This window comes from Lycorma delicatula, chromosome 5 (genome assembly GCF_047948215.1).
Source record: "Lycorma delicatula isolate Av1 chromosome 5, ASM4794821v1, whole genome shotgun sequence".
Taxonomy (NCBI): Eukaryota; Metazoa; Arthropoda; class Insecta; order Hemiptera; family Fulgoridae; genus Lycorma; species Lycorma delicatula.
In genome coordinates, this window is record NC_134459.1 from 9054433 (window position 1) to 9068831 (window position 14399).

The following is a 14399-nucleotide window of genomic DNA, read 5'->3' on the forward strand; positions in this document are numbered from 1 at the left end:
CCAGTTCATTTAAAGATATCAATACGCAAACATTCAACTATTTTTATTTTCTGTGAATGTGTGATATCAGTAGCTTTCTTTCCTTCATACTTGCTCTTTTCAACGTAAAAAGAGCCTTTAAAACAAATTTATAAATATATATAAATTTGAAAAAGACTATATATATATATATATACTTTTTTTTTCTACTTGAAAATTTGACTTTTAGAAGCTATACCAAATTTAAAACAACTATCAACACCTTACATCCCTTAATTTGGTGTTGACTTAAAAATAGAAAATTTGAACAGGGACTTAAAAAACTTACTTTCAAATAATCAATGGATGAAGCCATTACTTGATGAAAATCCATTTTAACAAAAGAAAATCAACAAATATATTATTTGATTTTTACAAAATTATTTTAAAAAAGAATGACAACAGCTACCTTGGTATACCTTCCCAGAATTACAAACAGAATAATAAAACTAAAAGTACATACAACGGAAAAGGTAAATTAAAAAACCAAACGAGATAAAATGCAGAAAGATAAAAAGCAACAATAGGGAGTGTGAACATATATCAGTAATATATAAATTTAACAGTAATACTATTGATAAATTCAGAAAAACGGGGTGGTACTTACAAAAAGATAAAAACCCATCTCACATCCATAAGTTCTACAACAGTGAAGTATTCAAGTCTAATTGGCCATCTAAAAATAAATTAAAATTTTAAGTTTTAATTTCTAGTGACTACAAGGTTCAGTTCAACCTTTCTTCTCAACAAAAAGTACTTTGAAATTACCTTTAAAAATATGATTCTCATCAATTAAGTGACAGAATAATTAGAAACCCTTTTATTGTTGGAAAAACAAGATTTGAGGTGCCACTTTTCAAAAGATCTACCAGAGTATCCAATATAAACTTTATCACAAGAACCATATTCAAGTTTGTAAATTCCTGTTTTTTTAGGCTTATCAGTTTTACTTTTGTTATTCTTAATAGATTTGCATAGAGAATTATCAGATTTGAAAATTATATTAATATCTCTCTCTGCTTCTAAAAGATTTTCAAATTTTTCCTGTGGGATTATCTATATAAGTGACTGTGAAATTTCTTCTGCTGGAATGAATTACTTGATGAAGGAACATTTTACTAATTGCAGTTTTGTATAATTTATTCCGAAGCAGCTGATTAGTTATATTCATTTTGTAACCATTATTCATTACTATTTGCCTTTTAATATTAAATACATTCTCAAAATTATCATCTGACGTCAGAACATTTAACAGTCTTTGAACTATTAAAATCTAATTTATATGTAAATGGATGCAGTAATGAACTATGAATGATAGCATTAGTGTGTGTGAGGATTTGTGATATTTGCTAAAATCCAATTTGTAACTGATTTTAGTAAATGAGGTTTGATAAAAAATATGCGAAATTTTAATTTTTGTCAAAAAATCTTTATTTATTCATCAATATTGATTTTTATCACCTTCGAAGTACTTCTTTTTGAGATGTAATACATTTGTGCCAGTGTTTTTTCCAATCTTCGAAGCACCTCTGGAATGAATTTTGGTATGGCGTTTAGCTCCTTCAGTGATTCTGTCTTTATCTCTTCAATGTTGGAAAAATGTTGCCTTTCATGTTTCTTTTCAGCTCAAGAAATAGGAAGAAGTCAGAGGGTGCCATGTCCAGTGAATATGGAGGCTGAGGCATCATAACAGTGTTGTTTTTGGCCAAAAGTTCATGAACTAGCAGTGAAGTGTGAGCAGGTGCATTATTGTGGTGCAATTGCCATGAATTATTATTTCACCACAGATCAGAGCATTTTCTTCACATTTCTTCATGCAAATGGAGTAGAACTTCCAAGTAGTAATCTTTATTGACTCTCTGATAGTGATTCGGTGATAGCCCATAATCATTTTCTTCACTTTTTTGATGTTATGGGATGTCCAGGGTGCTCATCATCTTCAACATCTTGATGGCCCGCTTGGACACATTTGTATCACTTGTAAATGTAAAAATGTTACGTGTAAAAATTTTTACTCATAGAAGAATTGCCAAAAGCAACATTCAACACTTCAAATGGGGTACTGCACTATATTCATTTGCTAAAACAAAATTTAATGCAAATTCTTTGTTTAATTTTTTTTTCACAAGTTAAGAATCACTGACCATACCAAAACATAAACAAACTTTTCAATAGCTAACAATAAACTGAGCATCCAATATGGCTGGCTACCAATATAAGCCTATGTTGGGACAAATGTATTAACACAACAAAAAAAATTGTGAAAATTGGACTATAGCTTGGAAAATTTAAAAATTCCACATATTTTTTGATTATACCTCATTTTCAAATCTAAAAAGACAGGATTATTTTGTTCAACCTCCAAACTAAAAGGTGTATTTTTATGTAATGTGTTCTAAAAATTATCCAATGTGTACATGAAGTTATTCCTTATTGTCTCAAGATACCTGTAATAACAAAAAATATCATCTGCATCTCTACACCAAACTGAATTATTTTTTTAAAAAATGAGCACAGACTTTGTTTTCTAGATCATTAAATAAAAATTTCAGTAACTAACAAGCTAAGTGGATTACTCATAATTAAACCCTCCTTCAGAATGTAATTGTTATTGTTAAACTTAAAATAATTTTGTTTAAAACAAACATTCAGTGCCTCAACTCAATTTTTGTAACTTCATTAGGTTTTTGGGTAATCAGTAACTTGTTTATTGGTAATGTGTTGTGGTAGAATACTTGGAAATAAATTTTTTATATCAATAGGATGCAGAATAGAATTAACCAGAATATATAAATCTTAATATTTTGAACAAGTACAGTTGAGGCTTACTAAATTCCTAGACAATTCTCCTCCTAGACAATTTAACAGCAGGAGCATTGATATTTGAATTTTTTTAGCAAAACAATTATTTTTTTTTTTTTGCTGGATTAATGTCTTATCATTTGAAATGTTCTTCAGAATTTAACTCTTGAAATGATATATTCTTATTAACTTTATTTTCAGAATTAAAACAAGTTCACACTATACACCTAGAATTTCTAAATCCTTCTTATATTTGTTTGACTTTAGGTTGTAACTAAAACCTTTTTCTAAAAGTCAAATTTCAACTCTACATCAGTTAAATTCATAAATTTAATTTTCTCCTTAATTTTTAAGGAATCCTTTTGTTATATGCTGATATCAGACAGTGAGGAATCCACCCTCTTTGACCTAATCAGTTGAGAACTATGATTGAATTTGTTCCCAGTATGATTAGATGATTTGTCTTTAATGCTTCTTGTTTTCTTCTTTAATATATGCAGGAAAGCGTTGTGAAAATTTCTGTTTCTGTAAGTAAATATTCTTATTCCTATGATACCATAAAATGAGATCCAAAAAGATCAGATTACTGGATAAACCAAAAAAGACTGTGGCCATCAGTTTGCATCCAAATGGCTGTGGTTTGACCTTTGTTGGTCTAGTTGGTGATTGAGGATGATTCCATTCACTTGACTGCCGTTTTCTCTCTGGCATGTAATACAAAATCCACATTTTATTGGTGGTAAAAATCTAATTTAGGAACCCATATCACCTTTTTCTGTATAGCGCATCAAAAATTCGAAAGCAGATCCCATTCTCAGTTTTTTGTGATGTTCCATTAAGACTTGCAGCACCTGACGTGTACAAACCTTTCTGAAGTCTAAATGGTCATGAACAATGTGACTGATAATAGCTCTTGAAACATCAGGAAAAATAAGGTCTGAGGTCGGAAATCATTGAGTGACTATCTTTTCTGATTTCATCGTTGATGCGTTTCAACAAGTACTCAGTAATTATCGAGGGTCTCCCTGAACGTCCTACATCGTGCACATTAATTCTGTTATATCTAAATCTTTCACACCATTTTCAGACGTTTCTTTCATTCATTACATTATCATCATCACAAGAACCAACTGCTATGAATTTCAGCCAGCTTAATGTTTTGATGGTTTACAAACCGTATGACTCCATGTATTTCACAGTCGACGGCAACATCAATTTTCCTATTCATTTTATATCATAATAACACACACGTAATCAGATACTATAACGTAACAATTTACAGATAACAATGCAGTGTATACATTATTAGCATGGCTATGAACAACACAGGTTCGCCAACCTTAAGGAGAGAAATTTCCCATCGGTCTTTACATTAGAGATACCTTGTAATAATATTTTATCAATTACTGAACATATTAAGAGGCAAGACCGAATATGTAGGATTAACTAAGTGAGGTACATAAAGGTGTCACAAATCTCTCCTATTTAAAATCACCAATTACAATCTTTCCTTGTAATTGAAAAAATACAATACAACGTAAGGTAATCCTTACGTTTACAATACCTTTCCCTTTTGATAAATTAGCGTTTCACTTCTGGGCTTTTCCCTGATGCTTAGAGATTTATAAAGTTGCAATTTATTAGAAGGGTCTTCCAACTGATCCAGACATCTGTTGGATTGTAAGTTTGGTTCTTTCTTTGTACATTGTGTTTCAAGATCTGTATTAGACCTAATTTCTAATATTAATTTATTGTTCAATCCACGATTTTGATTTTTTCATGGGAAATTGAATTGATTAGTATTAGGTTACTGTAAAATCAATTATTGGTGCTTTTGAAAGAAAACAGTATGTAGATAATAATCTATGTTATTCTAGCAAGGCATTTGATGTCGACTGTTTCATCCTTATTATAAAGAAGTTCTACTGTGGTATCAGTAGTAATCCATTGAAACTCTTTCAGTCATATCTTGCCAGCAGAAGGCAGGATGTCTGTGTGGATGAAGCTCTTTCATTCTTCTGATTAAGTTTTGTATGTTGACAACACTTACTGAATTTTCATGTGTTCAACCTTTGAGGAGTTCTAAGGAGATCAGTTCCATAAATTTACAAAGACAATAGATTGATTTAGAGGTACAGAACTGTATGCATGTTTGAATTGAGATTGGTGCAAAATGACTGAGTGAGGAGAGATATCTAGATTTTTACATTGATCCCTATTCTAACCTGGAAGTCTCATGTGTATCAGTGTCTCCACTTAACTTTTTTATTGTTAGTGTTATGATCTTGGCTAATCCATTAAAGTACAGCTTATGTCACATTTTAATCTATCCCAGTGCCACATAATTTATGGAGCATATATTTTAGACATTCTTCTCTTGTTGAAAAGAAATTGACTTATATGAAAAAAGCTATTACATTTGGGAAAGAATACAAAATGTAATTCTAGATTTTTATTTCCATAACTTAAATAATCACCATTGTATGCTTATTTATGTGAAGGTGAATTCACAGTAATTTTTTTTTTTTTTGTTTATGTGAATAAGAAGGGTGATGACCAACAATTCTGTAGACCAACAATTACGCTCTGTTCTTGTATAAAACTCGGTTTTCATCACCTGTCACAATATCTGTAAGGATTCAGCCCCCCTATTGTTTGTGAAATAATTTATAAATGTCAGCCAACACCCTTTACTTTTTGTGTTCATCTTCATGCTTACAAGGAATCCATCTCACATAGATTTTTCTATACTTGAGATGAATAGTGACAATTTCATAGATAATTATAAGGAAACAAATGAAAAATGTTCACTAATTTCATCAGGTATGATAAATGTCTAGTGTGAGATTGTCTAAATGGGAATAGACATGTGTGCGAGCCACCTGTGCGATAAGGATGTGGAAACAGATGTTACTCTCAGTTATTAACCTGGTATATCAATCAGTATCTTCAATGCTGCTCTCTGGAACTAAAATATGGTCTATGAGGAGTAACTGGAAAGCAAAATAAATTTTAGAAGAATTAACTTAAGAAAATGTCAAAATGAAAAAGATTCGATTTAAAATGTTAACATCGGAGAGGAAGTGGGATTAGCCTCAAACAGTGGAGCTAGTTAAAAGACATGTTTGAGGATGGTTTAAACAAATGAAGAGAGATAATGAGAGTAATCTGAAGCTTAGTGAGAAGATAATAAAATAGAAGATGCAGGATGGAAAGATCAGGAAGGAAGATGAGAAAGGATTGGAAATAGTGAAAGCACTAGTTTGAGGTTGAAATGAATTTTTTTTTGTCTTCAGTCATTTGACTGGTTTGATGCAGCTCTCCAAGATTCCCTATCTACTGCTAGTTGTTTCATTTCGGTATACCCCCTACAGCCTACACCCCTAACGATTTGTTTTACATATTCCAAACATTGCCTTCCTGCACAATTTTTTCCTTCTACCTGACCCTCTTATATTAAAGCCTCTAATATTCCAGGATGCCTTAATATGTGGCCTATATGCAACACCTCATCATATGTCACTTTATCCACCCATCTGATTTTTAACATTCTCCTATAGCACCACATTTCAAAAGCACATTTTTATTTTTATATGTATTCATTCTATTACTTATGTATATCTCATAACTGTTATATATTACCTAATATTGTATTATTTGTCAAGGTTACATTATGTTCAAAAACTGTATCGTATTTGTATTAAATTATACTATGAATTTTCTTATAACTTAATTATTTATGTATTACTCATTCGTTTATATTCAAAATCTGCCGATTTTGGTGGGCAGTTATGTTAAGTTTTAATATCATGTTTTCTTATTCAAAATATTGTAATGGTAGCTTGTTGTTGTAGTTACATTTCACGTCGCTAGGGCTGACGACACGCGTGCACTTCTTTGTTACAAGGGTGTGGACACACATTGCAAGATGGTGTAGTGGGACGGTAACATACAATGCATTTAGTTATTCAATCATTCGTTTACGTTAATTAGATTCAATATACTACTGAAGTATATTGAATATATATATTTGAGTATTTGAGTATTCTCAAATGTTGTATATATTATTAATATTCAATGTGTTATTACTAAACTGAAATCAAACTACAACAAACAAGACTACCAGATATACTCAATCAAAAATGTATTCTACAAATGAATAAATACTACATAAACTCATTAATACTACATTAACTCGTCTACTTATTCAATCTCCAACTAATCTACACAACAATGGCAAAATTATGATCAAGATTTGAGTGGCCATCATACTGCTACCATCGTTTATCCTCAATCTCTTCATATTCAGTTTTATATTTTACAGTTTCTCACAACTTAACAATGAATTTATATTCCATGTTCCTGTTTGTAACTCCTCCTTTTTGAGTTTCCTTTTAGATGTACCCATCCATAGATACCACGTTGGGGAGTCTTATTGTTTAGAACTTTGGGAATTGGTGTCCCCACGGACCTTGCCTCTGCAGCTCTTCTTCCCACTACACCCTGAGCTGCAGAACACATATACTACACCAAGAATATTGCACAAATTCCAACATATACCCTTACTCAAATACACAACAACATCCTACATTATTTCTTCTTACATGTACACTTGGTGGTGTCGCAACACCTTACGAAACGCAACCCTAGCCCAAGGTGGAAACTATCATGTTGATGAATATATGGCTGTGTGTAGTGAGTCTCGAATGATGTCCTCTGGGTATCTGGGTGAACTCAGTTGTATTTAGCTCTAGCTCCAGTTCGGATTTGCTCTACTGGAGTAGTCCATTATATCGCCGGTACTGGTGGGAATCGTATGACAGTGTCAATTTCAAATCCTACAGTGGTTGTTGGTACACTTGAAAAAAACCAATAAGAAATCGGGGAGTTTAAAAAAACTTCGAGTGATGTTGCCGAGTATAAGGAAATTTACAGACTGAACTCAGTAAAGTCATTCCCGTTGTGATAACGGCAGATACTCTGGTCCCTTGTGCGTCTCAGAGTATCCTTGTGGTATACCTTACTATCAGTGTCTTTTGGCTGTCGGTCGTGTGTGTACCTTCCGACAGTATCGAGGTTAGCTGATCCTAAGTCTGTATTCACTAACAGCGAATTTTAAATTAGACTCGACATCTGTAGCTCTGCTGCGGTGTGATTGGCGTGGATTTATACGACGCGTACTCGCCTCAACGCGGCGAAAGGGTGGCAAAGACTGCTGGTCGTTAGACCCCGTGACAGAAAAAAGGCTCTGCCTTTTAGTACTTCTGCGCTCTTGTCAGAGCGAGGGCCGTAATCAGTGGTTCATTATTGTACGTCTAGTGCATCAATCAATCCTTCCAGCAGCGGCGAAGAGGTACGTAGCGTGACAGGAGAACGTAAGGGTCTCCAGCTGCCCGTACTCGCTGCGGGCAGTCGTCACACAGTGGGCTTGCCCAAACCAGTTTATAGGGAGACAGCGAGAATTTCGTCAGTTTTCAAGTACGTTAGGGAATCTTCGGCCATGTCGGAGTTCCAAGTAGTAAAGAAGTCCAGGCGGAAGAGGAAACCAGCGCCGGTACCGTCGACTAGCTCCTCAGAGGACGAGGTAACCGAAGCGATGTATACAGGGGCATCCACCCAGGTGCGGTCCTCCCCTGTAGTAGAGGCATTTAAAAATTCAAAGGGCAGACCTGGTAGTTCTGTCCTGCTCTTGAAGCTAGTCCAGGAGGACCTACTTGGACCAGCTAGTCCAGGAGAACCTACCAGGAGGACTACTTGGTAGAGACTTTCTTTCGCTTCCCGGCGAGGTCAGCTCGGGTGCGAGGAAGACAATTCTCCCCCGGCTAGGTAAGCTGAGGGAAGCTTTTGCGGCGGTAAGCGAGGGTTTCGAGGCCTTGGCCTCCAAGCCCCAAGAGGTCAAGGCTCCCAAGGTGGTTGTTCAGGCCCCAGCGTAGCGCCTACGGTGAGGTCCTGAATACCAAACGAGAGGCCAGCAAAGCGGTAAAGAAGCCGGAGGTAGTTTTTGTTAAAAAGGCGGAGGGCTCCAAGACCACGAGTCAGGAATTGAAGCGCGATTTCCGGGAAGCCTTTCGTGGCGACCGGAATCGGCTTAGGATTCGAGATATACGGGAGACCAGCAAGTTTTAGTCGTCGTTGCGGATAACAAGGAGACGGTTCAAGTCATCAAGGACTCTCCAGCGGTGCAGAAGCTTGAGGTTAAGGAGGACCCCAAGCGATTGAGAAAGCCCCGAGTAATTATATATGACATCGAGCGGGGTCTCTCTGATGAGGAATTCTGTCTCTCATTCGAGAGCAGAATACTGATTTGGATGCGGCCACGTTCAAAGAGCAGTGTAGGTTAGTCTTTAAGACTAACCTTAGCAAGAAGCTTCTTGCACAGGCGGGCGGATTGGCCCAAGTTTTCCAACATTCTTGCGGCCAGGTTGCGGGTGTTCACTCGCACCCTGGACGAGGTCCCTCTAGATAACCTGGCAGAGAATTTCTCTTCTGCGGTGGTTGAAGCCGCAGAACTCTCAATCCCCCGTAGGACGGGTCGAGAGAGAGTAGCTGGTTGGTGGTCTCGGGACTTGACTGCGATAAAGCAAGCCGTAGGCCGACTCAGGAGAGCCGCACAGCGTGCGCGTGATCCTGACCGGCGCGAGGCCCTGTTTGCGGAGTATCGTCAGAAAAGGAAAGAGTATTTTCATAGAATTAGGACTTCTAAGCGAGATTCCTGGCGCTATTTTGTTCAGGAGCAAGGGAATAAAGACCCTTGGGGTGTTGTTTATCGTGTACTTGGTCACAAACGTAAAAAGGAGAGTCTTCTGTCGGTCTCTCGACCCAAGACGGCGTTGTAGTTGAGAAAGATCTTGTTTTATCTCTTCTGATGCACGATCTGCTCCCCGATGATACCGAGGTTGGTGAGACCTCGTATTACCGGAGAGTTCGAGCGGCGGTTGTGAATTTCAATACGGACTGAGGCGGAGGTCCGCCAGGTAATCTGTAGCCTTGCTACAGGAATAAAGCCCCCGGATATGATAGTATCACGGTGGAGCTCCTTGTTCCCACCCTGCCTGTATTTCTTGGCCCGTTGACTAGGGTGTTCAATAGGTGTTTATCTGCCGGGTATTTCCCGGCTTGCTGGAAGCGTGAAATTTTGAAGCTGTTGTTCAAAGGTGGCGACAAGGACCCCACCGTTAGTTCTTCTTACCGACCTCTGACGCTCTTACCAGTTGTTGGAAAAATTTTCGAGAAGGTACTTTACCTCCGCATTAATAGTAGGCTCACTTTGGATCACATGCTGATGGACGACCAGTATGGCTTTAGACCCGGTAAGAGTACAGAGGATGCGATTATTAGGGTCCTGGATCTGGCTTCAGGCAGTGAGTGCAAGTATGTACTCGGTGTCTTCTTGGACATATCCGGGGCATTTAATAACTTGTGGTGGCCCTCTGCCTTGTTTCAATTACAGAAGCGTGGTTGCACGCGGGATGAAATTAGGACTCTCTCGAGTTACTTCAGCAAAAGAACTGTTGTCCTTCGTGACGGCAGTTCGCAAGTAGGAAAGACCCTGTCAAAAGGATGTCCATAGGGCAGTGTATTAGGTTCACTCGTCTGGACCATCGAGTTTGACTCTCTCATGAGGCTACGTTTGCCCGGTGGCTGTCACATTGTGGCTTATGCCGACGATGGGCTGCTGCTGGTTGAGGGTGGTTCGCGTGCTGAGATTGAGCTCAGAGCGGCACAGGCATGAAGGGTTTTGCGGTTGTGGAGTCTTCAGCATAATATGTTTTTCAGTGCGGAGAAAACCACTATGATGTTTCTGAAGGGCCGCCTAGCTGCAACTCGCCATCCACGGGTTGTGATGGACGGTCGTTCAATTAGGTATGTCACTCTTCAAAAGTATCTGGGTGTTATCCTTGATGAGAGGCTTCTCTTCAAGGAGCACCTGCAGTATGTGGCAAAGAAGAAGCGAAGATGCTTTCTTCGGCGTCCGTAGAGTGGTCCATCCCGATTTTGGGGGTTGAATTTCCGTACCATGCGGATTCTTTACAAAGGTGTTTGCGAGGCCATTATGTTGTACGCTGCGCCCGTCTGGGCTCATCGTTTGCAGTACCAATGTTTTAGGGACATTCTATTACGAGCCCAGCGTCTTCTTATATTAGCGGTTGTCGGCGGTTACAGAACTGTCTCGCGAGAGGCAGTAACTGTGATCGGGGGCATCAAACCTGTGGATATTTCGGCTACGGAACGTAGCCAGCGGTATGTTGCAAAGAAGGGAGACCTTCTTACTTCTGGGGGTATGCGTGAGATTGAAGACCAAGGTTTTGACTCTTGGCAAGATAGGTGGAATACTTCTTTAACAGGTCGTTATACGCATGGTATATTCCCCAATGTTAGAGAGTTGCGAGCGGTTAGCTGGGTATCCCCCAATCGGCACACGACACAGTTCCTCTCCGGATATGGTGCCTTTAGGGATAAATTGGCTAGGTTCAGGTTGGTTGATTCCGGCTTCTGTCCGGACTGTAGGGTCGATGACACCGTGGACCATGTCCTACACATATGTCCTCGATACGAAGCTGAGCGTACCAGAGTTACTAGGGAACTCGAGAGAGTAAACTCTGTTTTGGATCTACGAGTCAACTGGAGGACTCGTAGAGAGTGGACTATAGTTGCTGGCTTCCTTCGCTTCCTCGCCCTGAGCAGGACTGCCGAAGGGATTTAGTAGGTGATAGGAACCTGGGTGGCTAGGGACCGCCTGGGCAGTTGACTGGCCGAAGGTAGGCGCTTACGGCAGCGTGCCTCGGTTAGAATAATTGGTGTTATTTTGTTGGAATAAAGCTGTCGGCGGAGTTGCGGCCGCTGCCAACGGGCATGGTTATCCTTGTCCCGGGGCTGTAGTCCCGGGACAAGTGCGGTCGCGCTTCGACGGAGGCATTTTGTGAGCTAACAACACTGTCGGCAGGGCGTCTCTGGGTGCCGCTTCGGTGGCATGCAGCGGCGTTTCGGCGGCGGTTACGAAAGATGGTGAATGTCACGCGGGACTTCGCGATGGAGCTGTGTGGGAGTAGGTGTTAATTCTCCTCTCCCGGGCAGACCGGAGCGGAGTCAGTAAGAAACTCATTTCGAGTAATAAGCGGGGTTCTTAAGGGAACAAGGTCTAAATTTCGCTGTGTTAAACTTTAGTGGGAAAGTTTTGTTACAGTGGTAGTTTGCTCGGATCTGAGACATTCGATAATTGGCTCAATAAAGTTAGTGCTAGGCGCGGAGTCTTCATTCCGCGGTTAGGCTTCTAGCTTAGTTCCTGAGGGCGACGTGGTAGCTGCAGGTGTCCGTTGTCTTCTTTCTGAAGGCATAAACACGTAAAACTATCTCGGGGTGAACTTTACCGATGCAGATGTCCCTCGGGGCATCTGCATCAGTGGCATCTCTGCGGGGCCTGAACTGAAAGCTGTGGTGCGCAATCAGTTTGAGGGCAAGAAGATATCCTCCGTTAAGGCCACTACTGGCTAGGAACGGAGGGGGTGGTGTAGCGACCGGACACGCTAGGAGGTGGGATCTTCTCCCCTCGGGGGGGAATCGAGATGCTGCCTTTGTATGAGTTGAACTATCGTACCATGCATATTCTTTACAAAGGTGTCTGTGAGGCCATAATGTTGTACGCTGCCCCCGTCTGGGCTGATCGTTTACAATTCCAGTGTTATAGGAATATTCTTTTGCGAGCCCAGTGTCTTCTACTGTTAGCTGTTGTCAGTGGCTACAGAACTGCCTCGCGAAAGGCAGTCACTGTGATCGCCGGCATAAAACCCCTTGACATCTCGGCTAAGGAACGTAGCCAGCGATATATTTCTAAGAAGGGAGGCCTTCTAACGTCAGGGCGTATGCGAGAAATGTTAGACCAAGGTTTTGACTCTTGACAAGCTACGTGCAACGATTCTTCTACTGGTCGATACACACACTGTATTTTTCCAAATGTTAAGGACTTGCGAGCGATTAGCTGGGCTTCCCCCAGTCGGCATATTACTCAATTTCTTTCGAGATATGGTGGTTTCAAGTATAGTTTGGCTAGGTTTAGGTTTTGTTGACTCCAGCTTGTGTCCGGACTGTCGATGACACGGTGTAACATGTCCTGTTTGTCTTTCCCCGGTACGAAGCTGAGCGTACCGTAGTTGTTAGGGAACTTGAGAGAGTAAACTCCTTCTTTGATCTGCGTGTCACTGGAGGACTCGCAGAGATTGGGCAATTGTTGCTGGCTTCCTTCGATTCCTTGCCCTGCGCAGGACGACCGAAGGGATCTAGTAGAATAGGAACCTGGGTCGCTAGGGTCTGCCTGGACAGTTTGACTGGCCGAAGGTAGGCGCTTTGCCAGCAAGCCACGGTTAGCTAGAATTGAGGTTATTAAATAATAAAAGCTGTCGGCGGATTGGCGACTGCGCTGCCGATGGGCATGGAATGCCATGCAGCCGTGAGGTGTAGCGGCATCTCGATTAGAGTTTATGAGGTGAATGTCACGCGGGACTCTGAGATGGATCCGAGTGGGAGTAGGAGGTCTGTCCGCCTCTCCCTAGTGGACCAGACCGGAGTCCGTAATTTAACCTAAGTGTGTGGCCTGAACTAAGTTGAGTTCACCAAGGGAAACGGGACTAAATATTCGTTGTTGCAATCAACATTTTTGGTGGTGTGTTGTATTTTTTGCCTCGAATTACGAGACATTCACGAAATTGGCTCATTATAAGTAGAACTAGGCGCGGGGTTCGCACTTCCGCGAGCTCGGTTAGTTAGTTCAGAGGAATAAAATGTAGGACATTCATGATGTCCAGACGAGGCCTACAGGCAATAAGCTGAGTTATTAAACCACGCATACCCCCTCTGAATCACGCGCCCACCTCGCATACCTTGAGGGTCCTCAATGCTTCATCGGAGCCCCAATCCAACCACTCTTGCGTGTGGGTGACTAAAACGGCCTCAGCATTGAGGCTACCTCTCTAGTCCACGATTCGATGCCTGGCGATCTCGTTTTTTTCGCCAGTCTTTTTTTTTTAAATATACTTATTTTCTATGCAATAACCCCGTGACGTACTCCCAGTATTGTTAGGTGTCACCTTACTGGAATGCTAACTCGTCATTATGGACCTTACATCCTAAAAGGTAAGAACAGACATATAAAAATTGAACAAAAAAGTAACAGGACCTACGACTAGATATATTTTTTAATAAAGATCCCTGAGCAACAAATGCTCACATATCAAAGAATCAGAACGACTTGCGTCATTGATATACTAAATGAAAAACAGACAGAAAGGCCAACAAGTCCCTTATAAACAGTTTATATACTAAAACGTTAATTAATTTGGAGGTAAATAAAACACGGCCCGTGTTCAACACCTCTATATACATATCTAACCTGACATATAGAACAAAATAAAATACACATATACAAAAATCATCATGTACAAAAAAAATCAAAAATCTATCACTACTTAATTGCGAACCCCAAAAGGACTCTTGCTTGGGTAATCTATTGTTCATAGAAAGACCGATCTCGAATGGAGGACACGACAACGAAAAATATATACAAGGAGAACACTAACAGCCTTTCT